This window comes from Tupaia chinensis, unplaced genomic scaffold (assembly GCF_000334495.1).
Source record: "Tupaia chinensis unplaced genomic scaffold, TupChi_1.0 Scaffold142543_1, whole genome shotgun sequence".
Classification (NCBI taxonomy): Eukaryota; Metazoa; Chordata; class Mammalia; order Scandentia; family Tupaiidae; genus Tupaia; species Tupaia belangeri.
The window spans coordinates 1,461,477-1,475,965 of NW_006202392.1; the positions used below are offsets into that span (position 1 = coordinate 1,461,477).

The 14,489-nt window shown below is 37.2% G+C and overlaps 1 long non-coding RNA gene across 1 annotated transcript; it reads left to right on the forward strand.

The window, feature by feature from the left end:
• The first annotated feature begins 439 nt into the window (after window positions 1-439).
• LOC102472824 (uncharacterized) lies at window positions 440-4,313 on the forward strand. The gene is made up of 3 exons (XR_336727.1): window positions 440-515; window positions 2,401-2,437; window positions 4,113-4,313. It is a non-coding gene; the product is annotated as an uncharacterized LOC102472824 (long non-coding RNA).
• The last annotated feature ends 10,176 nt before the right edge of the window (window positions 4,314-14,489 follow it).

The following is a 14,489-nucleotide window of genomic DNA, read 5'->3' on the forward strand; positions in this document are numbered from 1 at the left end:
TTTTTTGGAGAGATTTTCACTGTAGGGCGCGTGCGCTCGCCAGACAGACAGAGAGAGACATAGAGACAGAAAGCGAGAAATCACCCCCCAGGGGGGATGGTCATGCCGCAATCCCTCCTCCTCCATTCTCCTCTCAGGATCTTGGGCATGCACGCACATGCGCCCGGCGTGAGTTTTAAGCCACTGGGTCCGGGACACGAACCGCGGTCGACTACGTGGGAGTCCAGCGACATAGCCATTACGCTAACTGCTGGTTTCCTATTTTTCCCTTTAAGATACAGTTTCAAAATTACTGAGAGAGATCCAGCCATCTTAACCACCACACCACTGGCTGGCCCTGCCTTGAGAATCTTATACTGTCAGAATATTCAGATAAAGCTCAGAATTTTTGAGAGAGCTAATGAATCACAATCAATGGAATCTTTTCCCTACTGATAAACTTTTAGGTTGTTTCAATGTTTTTCAAGTTATGAACACTGCAGTGAATATTATAATACGAACATCTTGTGAACACTGTGAGTATATTTGACGATATAAATATCTATAAGTGAAACTGATTAAGTCAAATAAATATGTCCAATTTGCATTTTAATATATACTCCAGAAAAGTCAATATACAAAATCTCCTGAAAGTTTTTTGAGTAAAGTTTCCTTAATCCTTCACCAAAGTTATTTAATAGGTCATATACCTGATAAAAGAGAATTATGAGAATTGAATGTCTCATTGTTGTTTCGATTTCTATTTCAATTTTTAAATTCGTCATTTGTCATTTTTACTTTATCTATTTAGAACTGCCAGAATATACTTTCCTCACATCTTCAATTGAGTTGTCTGTTTCTACTAATCAATTTGTAGGGGATAACTATATATGATGGATATTGGTCATTTCTATGTCTTTTCAATTATGATTTCTTTTTTTCTGAGCATTTTGTAATATTTTTGCAATTTCCTCTCTTGTTTCTGTTGGAAATGCATTTGTTAAGGCCAATTATTACTCTTTTGTAGGAAATTTATTTTTCCTTTGTGGTTACTTTTAGGAATTTCTCTTTGTCTTTAATGATTAGAAGTTTCTAACTGTGTTGCATTGAAATAAAGGACTATTTTTATTTATCTAGGTTAGGTTTTCTTCCAGGGAGCTTTTCCATTTGGATAATTTACGTTTGTCATCTACTCTGGGAAAAATCATAGTTCCTTTGCATTCACTCTATAGTCTCTTGTTAAAATATTTATATCAAACTAAATTTCTCATTTTATCAAACTTCATGTCCTCAGTTCCTTTCAAAATATTTTTCTGCCTTTATTCATAGTAATTTAGTTAGGTAGACTATATTGCCCATTTGTTTTCTTTTTTTTCCATTAGTTTTCTATATAGCTTTGTCTAATTGCTGTTTAACTTGCCCATTTAAAAATTTATATACATGTATATCATATGTATGTAATACATATATTACTTCTTGAAGTTCTGCTTGCTGTATTTTAATGTTCTCTACTCAATTTTTAAGTCTATTTACTATTTTTTTCCAGAGACAGTTATTTTTGCTATAGGGTGCATGGGCAAGCAGGGATTGAGAGAAAGGCAGTGAGAAATCACTCTCCAGGAAAGATGGCCGTGGTACAATCCCTTCTCCTCCATTCTCCTCTTGGGATTTTGGGCATGCATGCACACATATCCAGTGTGACTTTTAAGCCACTGGGCCCTGGACTTGAACCACGGTCGACTATGTGGGAGTCCAGCGAAGTAACCATTACACCATCTGTTGGTCCTCAGTCTATTTACTTTGGTAGAGGAGGGGGGAGAGAGAGAGAGAGAAAGACAAGCACCCTCAATGTGGTCTCATGACACAATCTCCCACCCCCCAGCTGTTCAGCCAGCTAGAATCACAGGCACATAATGCATGCCAGGCATGTACGGGTAACCCAGGAAATGAACCCTCATCGCAAATATGGCCTCCAACATTAGAGCATTATATTACCACTGCACTGCCATAGCTGGGCCTCTACCCGGTTTTCATGGCATCTTTTTTATTGTACATATATTACAGGTTTTTTTCTTCATTTGCCATAGGATGTGGGCACTTTCAAGGAAGACTGAGGGAGGGAATGTGAGAAAACAGCCCCCAGGGGGATGGCCACAATTGCAATCTCTTCTCCTCCATTCTTCTCTCGAAGGTTGAGCACAAATGCATACACCTGGCTTATCTTTCAAGCCACTGGTTCTGGGACTTGAACTGTGTAGTTAGCCATGTGGGATCCAGTTGCCCCAACCACCATGTCATTAGCTGATGTTACACATATTTTAATCTCCCAATTTTAATTATTTGAAAAATAAGTATTTTGTGTGTGTGTGTGTATTTAATTTTGTATCTGATAATATTAATAACATCATCTGGTCTTTGCAGATCCAGGTCATCTTCATTCTGCTGGCTTGGATCCTAGGTACATTTTATTACCCTCAAGTGTTTTGTCATTTTTCACTGTAGGTTCATATTGTTTGGAACTTAATCTGTGAGACTATTTTAAGGTCTGAGTAAGAGGCATTCTCTGTAAAACTATTTGCTTTGTACATCTTGTAAAGACAATTACAAACTAGAAACACTGTAAAATAAACTTCTCTATGAGGATTTTTGATAAACAGTAAGTAAAGGTTTGGGTCATAAGCCCATATTGCGTTAGTTTGTTGTTCAAAATACTTGGGAGTTATTATTATTCCTACCTAAAGATGAGGCAGAGTAAGGGAAGTTTCCTTCAGCATTCTTTTTATTTTTTTCTCCCCTTTTCTTCTTTGTTTCTTTCTTTTCCTTGTTCTTGGTTATAATTTTTTTTTCACTATCTTGGCATCATGTTTATTTTTTATTTTTTTATATATGTAAGCCTGTATTTATATGTATCTTATAACTGGAATGACATTTTTAGCTGCTACATTATGTGAAATGGAAGTCATCATTTTTTTTTTCTTTTCTCCTTTTCCTTCACTCTTTTACATTCAATCACTGTGTATCATTACAATATACCAAATGAATTTTTCCTTCTGAATACACTGTATATTGATACAGTCAAAGACTTTTTTTTTTTAGAGGTTTTTGCTATAGGGTGCATGCGTTCTTCAGAAAGACAGAGAGAGACAGAGAGATAGAAAGTGAGAAATCATCCCCCAGGGGGACAGCCATGCCGCAATCCCTTCTCCTATATTCTCCTCTCGATCTTGGGCATGCACGCACACGCGTCTGGTGTGAATTTAAAGCACTTGGTCCGGGACTTGAACTACTATCGACTACATGGGAGTCCAGTGACATAGCCATTATGCCAACTGCTGATCCCTATTCAGTCGAAGATATGTATTACCATACATATTTTCATCAACAGATAATTCTCCAGTTTTTGTGTTTTTTTAAATGTTTTCTTTTTCTTCTTTGTTCCCTCTCTCTCACAGTGTCCCATTTCCCACCCTCCTCCAACACTGTCTCTAGTTTCACCATATTAATCATTCTTCCAAAAACACACTAGATAATGTAAAAAAAGAAAAAAAAAAACAGATAAATTTATCAAAAGGTGCTATGGCAAAAGACAGTAATGGGTATTGAAGGTACACTATCTCACATTGTTTTTTAACACCTAATGTATTGCTAAGACAATAGATTTAGCTTTGCTTGATATAAATATTTATTACATAATTCCCTTTGAGAAGTTAGGCAATTGACTTTAACCAGCATTAGCCTCAGGATAGTAGAGATAGTCTATGTATCATCCCATTTTATACAGCCAAATGTGATACCTTAAAATAGTCTTTATAATCTGTCATTTTGTCTCAAGAAAGGTCGGTTTGTTTAATAACCTTTCAGTGACTGAAATTCATAATCTCTGTGAATTTGAACATTATATATCAAAAGACTACAAGGACTATTCCAGATAAGAATAAATGAACTTCAGAGAATTGCTGTGTAGAGATATTCAATAAATAGGATTTTCTCTGATATCTATACAGGTTAAAGAACCAGCATACACATTTCTGCATTAGGATTGTAGAATTTTATACTTTTAGAGAGTGGATTTGGAAGTTGGTATAAATTATAAATATTATTAAATTTTAGCTTTTGAATATTTTATCTTATAGGTGTTGAAAAGTCCCAGTTGTTTTCCTCACACTTCAGAAGAGATCTGTTCATGCAACTGTACAGCTCCGTTTGGACACGTCTCAGACACCTGCATTCTCACTCTCTCATCTCCAAAACTCCTTCTCTTCCCAGATAGCGCTCCCATGATAGCCAAAACTCAGATAAAAAACCTGAGTGTCATCTTTTTCCTTCTTCTCTCTCAAGTCACATATCCAGTCCATCACCAAGATGTTTTGAATCCCCTCTCCCTCCTCCTTTTTCTTCTTCTCTAGTACCTATCGTGTACGTGTACTCCTTAGATAAAAAGATTAAGCACCCTCCAAAGGGGTGTGGTCATGCTGGAATCACCCTTCTCCCATTTTTTCATCCATTTGGGGTTTGAGAAACATGTGCCCATGTGTCCGGTATATTTTTCAAGCAGCCAGTGCTGGAATGCAACCTGCAGTTGGCCATGTGAGATCTGGCTCCCTTTGCACAGCACCTAACTGGTATACTACTGGGCCAGCTCAACCCACCACTTCTCACCTAAGATATTGCAAAAAGAGTGCAGTGGCTTCCTTGTCTCCAGTGGAATAATCTCGCCAGCTACCCTAGTCAGAGTGGTCATGTTGAAGTATGAATCAATTCACACATCTGTGAGAACTTTCAGAGATTCCCTGTCGCTCTTAGTATCAAGATTGATCTCTTTACCCAGGCTCTCAAAGGCATTCGTAAACTGGTTCTGCTTTCCGAGGAGTCTCATCGGCAATCTCTTGGCCTTTAAACAACTTGTTTTCCTTTGCTTTGTCCTACTTTTCCATGATTAATGACAATTTCTACTTCAAATCTTTTTTCTTTTCTTTTAATTTGCTAGAAGGCACATGTGTTCACCAGAGAGAGAGAGAGGAAAAGTGAGAGAGCAACTCTCCCCTCTACCATGTGGAATAGTCTCACCATGATATTCTCCATTTCTCTTTTGGGGGTTTGGGGCATACACACAAATGTGCATGGCATGTTTTTCAAGCTGTAACTGGGACTTGAATGATTCAGTTGGCCATATGGAATCCAGCTGCCTTAACCACCATGCCACTGGTTGGCCCTGTATTTTAACTTTTAATTTAGAAGCTATTCTTTTAGAAAACTTTGCCTGACACTCAAGTCCAATTTAGACACAAATCCTACATATTTAACCTCCTGTACTTCTTATCATGCTGCAATGTAATCATGTATCTATTTGTATATTCTCCTTACAATCAAAACTGTGAATTAATAGATTTTATCTATTTATTTCTTCCTTCCACATTGTGGAATGATATAACTAGATTTAAATATGAAAGTTTGAAAATCATATTTTGGTTGTAAGTAATTCTGTGTGTCCAGCACAGTTCCTTGAACAGTGATGGCATTAAATAGTTGCAAACTAGTTGAATAAATGCACTAAATAATAAATGCAATAAAGTCTTGGTCAGAGAGACCATCACCTATCATGTTGACAAGCTTGGACTTATTCTTTATGTTGATTCTTTTATCTCAGGAAGTATTGGAATTCACTAAATTTACTAAAAAATCACAGTATAAACACAATTGATTAAGATATCATTTAAATACTGGGTTGTCTGAAAAGTCATGACGCATTTTTTGCACACTAAAACAGAAAAATATGTCATGACATTTCCAATGACCCAATACTTCAATTAAAATTAATACTTAAATTTACATGGCTTAAGTCAAAACAACATTTTAGTGAAGTTTTCTTTGCACTCTTACCAGAATATGAAACAAGTTTATCTATGCTTATTTATTCTTGCCAGCACACATTACAAACTCAGCAGAGCTTCCTTCAAGGAAATTACAGAAGTGATTAAAGACATAGGAATGCATACAATTATATAGAGAAAGCAAAAGGAAAAGGGGTAAAGGATAAAGTTTTGGGGACTATCAGATTTAAGGAAAATTTGCTGTTGACAACTTGATCAAGACACAAACCAGTGTTAAATGCAAGAGTAAAACTTGGAGACGGTCATGTGGAAAATTAAGCGTAACATATGTTGAAAATAAGGGAATGTTAAATGCTATAGGGAGATAGAAAAATTGAAGTTTGAAAGGTGTTTATATATTTTTTTTTAATTTAAGGCATCATTGCTAACCATGAAAACTGCAATTTCGGTAGAAACTGAGGCAAAAACCAGGCAGTTATGAACTATGTTGTGAATAGGAAATGTTAAGAGGAAAAGTGAGACTTATTCTCACAGAAAACCTAAATGCCCAGGGGGAGAATACGTTTCTGGAATGATTAAGACTCACATCCTCAGTAGACACTTTCTCAATTAAAATGATGTTTATGCAGTGGATGTAGCACTATATTTTTTACTTCTTTTGGAACAAGAGCACCAATTTAAAAAATTCCTACTTTTAGTTTTCTCTTTGTACTTTTGTTTTTTCTAAAAATTTAAGCAAAATTTATTGTAAATATCATGAACTATCAGAAACAAAATACTTAGTGATGCAAAATCAGTGTGTATGATATTCTTTTTTATTATCTGTGCCTCTCAAAATGTTATATTGTTATTTGTTTCTGAGTTTAAAAAATCAGCATTTATATAATAAAGAGGAGTTATTGTTGTTTTTATTAACTGTTTCACCTCAAAGAACATTGTCTTATCTGTTATAAAAATTAATTTAATCATGACACTTAAATTGCCAAATGTGTGTGTGCACATGTGCATATGTGTGAATGTGTACATCTGTTTCTGGACATATATGTGTATGTGTGTGTATGCATTGTTTCCTATTGTAAACAATATAGCATGTACGTCGCTTTGTAGTATGTCTGAGCATTATACAAATTTATCAATGATAATTTTATGACTACTGACTTTATTTCCTCTTTGCAAAAGTATTTAGACTTTTACTTTGTAACATAAAAAGCTTTATATTTTATATATTCCTATACATGAACTATAAGAGTTACTGATTCAATAACAATATTCTTTTAATTTTTTTCACAAAGAATAAAAATATGAGAATGGCTTACTATAAGTGACATATTCCAAAATACTTTTCAACCATGAACATAATCATTCCAGTCTTAATATTGATAAAGATTTTGCTCTAAATACTGATAAAGATTTATATACATTGAAAATTTTAAATAGTACTTGCTGATATTTAATACCAGTTTTTGCAAATAGATTTAGTTTTATAATTTTCCACTAATTGCATCCTTCATAAATTTAAGATTATATCAGATTTAAATCTTTCAGGGTTGTCAAACAATGGAAAAGTGAAAATCTACTCATGCTTAAACGTATTTGTTTTCAGAATTTTTCTCTTGTGACTGACTTCAGACATGGGGCTAACCATATTTTATTCACTGGACATTTTGCTTCGGCCTAGTAGGAGATCACAGTGAATGGCAGTGTGGAAACCACTTACAGTACTGAGGAGCTAGTGCTTGATATTTCATATAAGAGGCTCCTGTGGATTTGGCTCCAATTTTCTTTCAGCCCCACTAGTTTTCTTTTTATTGCTATGCTGCAAAGGATAAAAGATAAAGAAGAAAAGGGAAGCCCCACTTAAACACACCGAGAAGTTGCTAGGGTTCCTCTGTCTTGCGGCAAAGTTATTAAAGCACCTACACAATGCCCGTGGATAGAGGAGCACATGTGGCCTTCCATAGCAATAGTAGTAATTATAATTGGCACCATGAACTAGGAAGTATGAAGGAATAAAAGGGAGTAGGGATCATGACATATCCTTTATGGACTTAATGATAAATGCCTTTGAAGCCCGTTCCAATTAAGGGCAAAGAGATCAAGATAACGAGTACTATGTAAATAATTGCATCAGGTGAAGGAGGAAGAATGAATCTACGGATCAGTTGATAGCACGGTGGTTAAGGCAGCTAGATCCCATATGGCTGAGGGAGCAGTTTGAGTCCCATATGGCTGAGAGAGCAGTTTGAGTCCCAGACTTGGTAGCTTGAAATCATGCCAGGCATGTGTGGATACATTGCCAAAATCCCAAGAGAAGAATGGAGAGAAGGGATTGCAGCATGGACATTCCCCTTGGGGGTGTTTTCTCACTGTCCTCTCTTTTTCTGTCTCTATCTCTGGCAAGCACACACGTCCTATAGCAAATGAAACAAAAAGAAGAAGAAAGTAAAAAAAAAGAAGAAGAAGAAGAAATGACTTTATGTCTTAGTCAGAAGTTTTCAATTGTATTTTTCCTTCATTAACTCTCCAGAATTTCATTACTATATCTTGTCTTGTACAGATAATTTCCTTTCCAATTGCTAGTATATGCCTCAAAATCTATTATCTTCATTAAATACATTTTTTTCTTTCAAATCTAGCTCTTGGTTCTCATTCATATTGAAAAACTTTGAGATATCTTTGTCTTATCTTTCTTTGTCTTCACTTCTTTCTATGTTCTTTGTTCTCTCTGTGATTTAGGACTAAATCTCTCCAAGTTTAAACTGTTGAAATAATTTTCTAACTGTGCTCATAATTTTTAGTTTTTCTTCCAAATGATACGACAGAGCTTAGTAAATTTAGTTGTTGTTTTTTTTTTTTTTTTTTCACACATGCCCCACGTGAGTTTAAGCCACCGGGTCCAGGACGCGAACCGTGGTCGACTTGCATGAGAGTCCAGCGACATAGCCATTACGCTAACTGCTGGTCCCCAGTAAATTTAGTTTTTAGAACAGCCCAGGTACAACTTCTTTTTTCTTGGTTTCCTAAAGAAGTAAGTGTCAGAGTTCAAGCAGTCAGTGATTATCTACAAAAGATTAAAATAAAAAGTCCACTGATTTTCTTGGCTTTACTTCCTTCCTTGAAACTTTTAAATCTCTTGTTTGTGGATAACATTACACACATTGTGAGCTGTTGTATTGCATGTAATTACATAAAGTATAAATACACCCGGAAAGATAATCGACGCTGAACTGGATTCTGCATTCTTTGTTCTAGCGAAACACGTCTATCTTTTCACAAGCGTCCCTCACACTGTTCTGTCTCTGTGCTTTTGCTCTAGGGCTCCAGGGTTCCAAGAGTTTCCTTCCTATAATTTTCTATGTGTCCAGCTCTGGGGTTCAAGTGCCATCTATTCTTTGAAGTTCCTCAAATATCTCTACCTACAGAAGTTCTCTTTTTTTCTGTTTAAAAGTTGATAGTTCTCTTATAGTGTGAGCACACACACATACATTTTTTAAAATCTCTTTTTATCTATTTATCCTTACTCGTTCTTCACAGGTCAGCTTGGCCTTTACTTTCAAGTTTATCTGAATCCCCTCATCTGTTTCTCACAGGGTATGTCTTGTGATACTGGAGTGATCTCATAATCTGTTTCTCTCTCACAACTATACATAGTAAGGCATGGGCATCGACTAGGCCGCGTGTCTCCTTTATGAAGCACAGGGGTACACAGAAGTGATACACGAAGGTACACGATACCTTATAGTTCAGTGGGTAGAATTTGGCGTACTGCTTCCTCTCCCAATTCTCAAGAAGTGACATGTGATTTAGTACCGGGTATAACGACTATTCGGAAATGTTCACACCTCCGGCCTGCAATGCGTTGTGTGCATGAGGAAGATCAAGGTGATGATGACAACAGTGATCATTATTTCAAGTTCACTCTCTGACTAAAGGAAAATTTACATACCACTTCCCCAGACTTTATTTAATTGTTGGTAACTAGAAAACCCTGATTCTGTCATGTGGAAAGAATCTGGACATAATTTTGGAATGTAGTGTCATTGTTCATGGTCTCATTTTACCCTCTTCAAGTTGGTACCTACTTCTTTTTTTTTGGCCATAGGGCATGTGCCCTTGCTCACCAAAGGAGAGATAGACAGAAACAGTGAAAGAGAAAGTGAGAAATGACTCCCCAGGGGGGATGACCACACTGCAAACCCTTTCTTTCACCATCTTCCTGGGATTTTGGGCATGCACATGCATGCGCCTGGCATGATTTTCAAGCGACCAGGTCTAGAACTTCCACAGTGGCTAGCCATGTGGGAGTCCAGCCCTTTAACCACAATGCTGCTTGCTGGTCCCTGGTACCTCCTCTTGACAGAGTTCCTGCACCACAGAACTCCTAAGAAGCTATGTGTATTCATTCCTTCCTTCAATTAATCTGCTTTGCATTTTCTTGTCTGGCAGGAATTAGCCTCAAATGCTATACTAGAGACTAAGTAGGAATTTAACTTGATGGCTCAGTATGGAATTGGCTGCCCCATACATATTTTTAATTTTTAAGAGTTACACTTATTTCATTGTAAAGGGAACTTGTGAGCCACTCCAGTGCAAATCTCCTGCAGATGTAAACTTCAGAGCACTAAAACAGCAAGAGAGCGAACCCCCCAGGCTGATCTAATGAGAATGACACTAAAATCAATCGGTTGCTACTTGAAGAGGAAATGTGTCACAGAATTTTCCATATTGTTTAGTGCAGATGCAGAAAGGACCTTGGGCTTTATCATGTCAGCTCAGAGGAGAAGGTGGATAAATGAAAACAAACAAGGACTCTTGAGTCCAGGGTTACATAATTTAAAGACAAAACAGATTCTAATGACAACCTTATGCTAGATGGTTTAACAGGAGTGTTGTCTGTTTTCAAAGTTAGCACAATTAGACACAAGAATAAGTCTAATAGCATTCCCTCTAAGGTACTGAGATACTGCATAAGGAATATAGAGACTAACTTGCATAAAAGGAAGGAAATGTACCATTACTTCTAGAACACTCACATTCTGGAGGTTTTTTAAAAAAATATAAAGTTCATTATAGTAACCTATTTATAAAAGCAAGCTTGTAGACTTTGGCCTATACAATATTTCCCTTCCTTCATTCCCACAGGCATCTAATTCAAGATACATCACACTGCCATGGTGATTCGCTATAGCAGTACTTTTGTCAACCAAGTATCTAGAAGGAATCCAGTAGATCAATATACAGTTATTTGGACTTGGAACTTGCCTGTGCTTAGTGGAGTAGCGTATTACACAATAAATGAAACTGATCCTCAGGGTGCTGGCCTTCTCAGTACAGAGGCCCTGTATTTGTTCTAGCTGCTTGAAGTTATCTGAGACTTAAGTCTAGAAGAGTCATCCGCTGCAGATTTCTCTCTATCTGAAGAGCTGCTTTTCCTGTATACCTGGTATACCTGGGTAGCAAATATTGTAACCAGAAATTATAAAGGCTACAATGAAAGTTGTGCCATTCTATAATTAATTGCTCAACCAATAACCCCACTGCTTTCTCTTGCTCATGACCTTGTTGTATCTGGATTAAATTTATGAGCAAGACAGCTGCACAGTTGCTCTAAGCTCTTCTAAGCTTTAGATAGGCTTTTTCCTGGCTATAGGCCTTTTCTTTGCACTTTTACTTCAGAAACTTTTTGATTGCAAATTATGTCTTGTCTCTTTGAGATGTAATAGCAACTGAAAAGTGTGTGTGTGTGTGTGTGTGTATGTGTATTTTGTCTCAGCAGGCTGAGCTCAATTTTTCTATACTATTGTAATAATCTAGAAGTTTTACCTGCCTGCTTATCTCTGATTAAATTTTTCTGTGACAATTATGTCTTTTGCAGATACAGAATTCAGTTTCTCACCTCTATTGTTGTGCCTTCAAAAACAAAACAACTCATCTGCTTTATATATTCCAGAAGTATTTAAAAATTTTATTGCTTAAGATGCCTGTGTGGAATAGATTGTTTTTTCCCCAATATTCTCTAATATATTTGTTTTCTTTTAAGAAACAGAAGTCCCTGTATTTATTGCTGCATTTAGACATCTAGATAAAGAATTTCTTATTCTCTCTCTCCGTATATGATAGAGTGCTTGCACACATTCATGAGTTTAAACAAGATGGAGAGTGAAGAAAGAGTGAGAGAAAATCACCCTTCATGATACAATCCTTTCCTCTATCTTCCTGCTCTCCAGGACCCTTGGCACACATGCACAGGTCCAGCGTGGCTCAGGCTGACCGGGCTGGAGATTCAAATCACAGTCGTCACGTGGTTTCCAATTTCAGATGCCAACTGTGTCCCAGAGGCTGGACCTCTCATCCTCTCTTCATGTTAGCATGCGAGTGTGCATAGTTCTGGTCAATGAGCTAGAAGAGGTGATATGTGAAATGAGGGGACGTGTTCTTCCGTGGAAGGGTATCTTCTTCATTCTTTTTGTCCTGCTGCTTGTTGGAATGCAGGTAGAGTTACTAGCGTTCAGCTAGCTGTCATTTTTTTCTTTTTTCTTTTGGAAAGATTTTCACTGTAGGGCGCATGCGCTCGCCAGACAGACAGAGAGAGACATAGAGACAGAGAGCGAGAAATCACCCCCCAGGGGGGATAGTCACACCGCAATCCCTTCTCCTCTATTCTCCTCTCGGGATCTTGGGCACGCACGCACACGCGCCTGGCGTGAGTTTTAAGCCACCGGGTCCGGGACACGAACCGCAGTCGACTACGTGGGGGTCCAGCGACATAGCCATTACGCTAACTGCTGGTTCCCCTGTCATTTTTTTCTTTTTGAGAGATTTTTGCAATAGAGCATGTGTACTTGCTGGCGAGACAGAGAGCTGGAGAGAGAGAAAGTGAGAAATCATCCCCTGGGGAGATGGCTGCACCACAATCTTTGCTCCTTCATTCTCCTTTGGGATCATGGGCAGGCATGCATACACGGCCGATGTCAGTCTCAAACTGCCAAGCCTGGGGCTTGAACCATGGTTGACAATGTAGGAGTGCAGTGCCTTAACCACTATGCCACATGCTGGCCCCACATGTCTTAAACATGAACAGGACAGCACCAAATTAGGAACCTGATACCACAAGTCACCATGGTGCAGACATACTAGCTAGGTATTGCTTGTATTTACAGGTAAAACACACTTTTATCTTGTTTTAATCACACCATTGTGTGTGTTTTATGTCATCAGTGGTCAATTTAGTCCTTACTGATATTGCTACCTCTCTGAGTTTTCCTGCCTTAGTATGGAGTAGTACTTGTACTCCTTTGGTAACCACAGTGGAATTTCAGTAAGAAGAGGAAATGCACACCTTTTGCTTAGTGCTCAATTTTGAAATGAATGTATAGTTGGAATTTTTCCTAGACTCATGTAAACATCCACTAATTTGGGAAGCTTTGAAGATTTATTATTTCAAATCCCTCCACCTTATTTTCCTTCCATTTACTTGAGTAATAAAACTATGGCAATATCTTAGATTTCTTCATACATGTTTTTACTTGTGAAAGCAATTTCTAGGAATTTGATGCTTTTTGTCAAATAGATAATCTTTTCTATAAAATCCAGTAGTTAATTTGTAATAACATTTAAAATTATTATTTCATAGGTATGTCACCATTAAACTGATATTTAAATTAATTTGGGTAGGTTTCAGATTCATGTATTTACTGTAAGACATAGACACCATAGATAATAACAACTTTATTTTGTAGTTATTTACTATTAATATCTCTTATTTACATTTTCGTCTTATTTTATTGGCCAGAAGTTTCGTAAGAATAGTAAATGGTAAAGGAAACACAATTGCTCTCTTTACTCATATCTCAATAGCACTTTTATTACATCCTTATGAGCATTTTATCACTGACTATGAGGTTCTCAATTAATTTAAATATGGTCTTAGCCATTACATATTCTTTGATTCCTGTTCTTTAGGAGGTTTACTCAAGCCAGGCTATGAAGGAGAGACATTGTATGTCCCCACTTAATATATACCGAGTGTCTGCACTTTATGACTGAAACTGATGGGCTAAAGGATGTACAAACACAAGAGATGGGTGTGAATGCCAGATGTGGTGTGTGTGGAGGAGTGGGGCCTGGGGAAGGACATCTGGAGGAGGGATACGGAGACAGAGCATTGTAGGGACAGGGAGGTAGTGTTATATTTTAATCAACTGGACTGGGGAGAAATGTTCACATATTGAAATGTTCACTTTGTAAGCTAAATAATGCAATTGAATGTATTAAAAAATGTAAATAAATAAATAGATAAAATTTTAAAAAAGGAGAAGGGCCTTCATGGGGGCAGCAGATGGCATAGTGGTTACACTGTGGGACTCCTACACAGCCAACCACAGTTTGAGTCCCAGATTCCATGACTTGAAAATCACACTGGGTGTGTGAATGCATGTCCAAGATCCTGGGAGGAGAATGGGGGAGGAGGGATTGTGGTATAACCATCCCTCTGGGAGAGGGGGTTATTCCTCACCTTCCCTCTCACTGTCTCTGTTTTTCTCTCTTAGGCAAGTGCATGCGACCTAAGGTTAAAAAACAAAACAAAACAAAACATAACAAAAACAACTCTTAAAAATGGTAAAATAATGGAGAAAGCATATTTCTCATTTTTAGGTACACATCACTTATGTTACATGA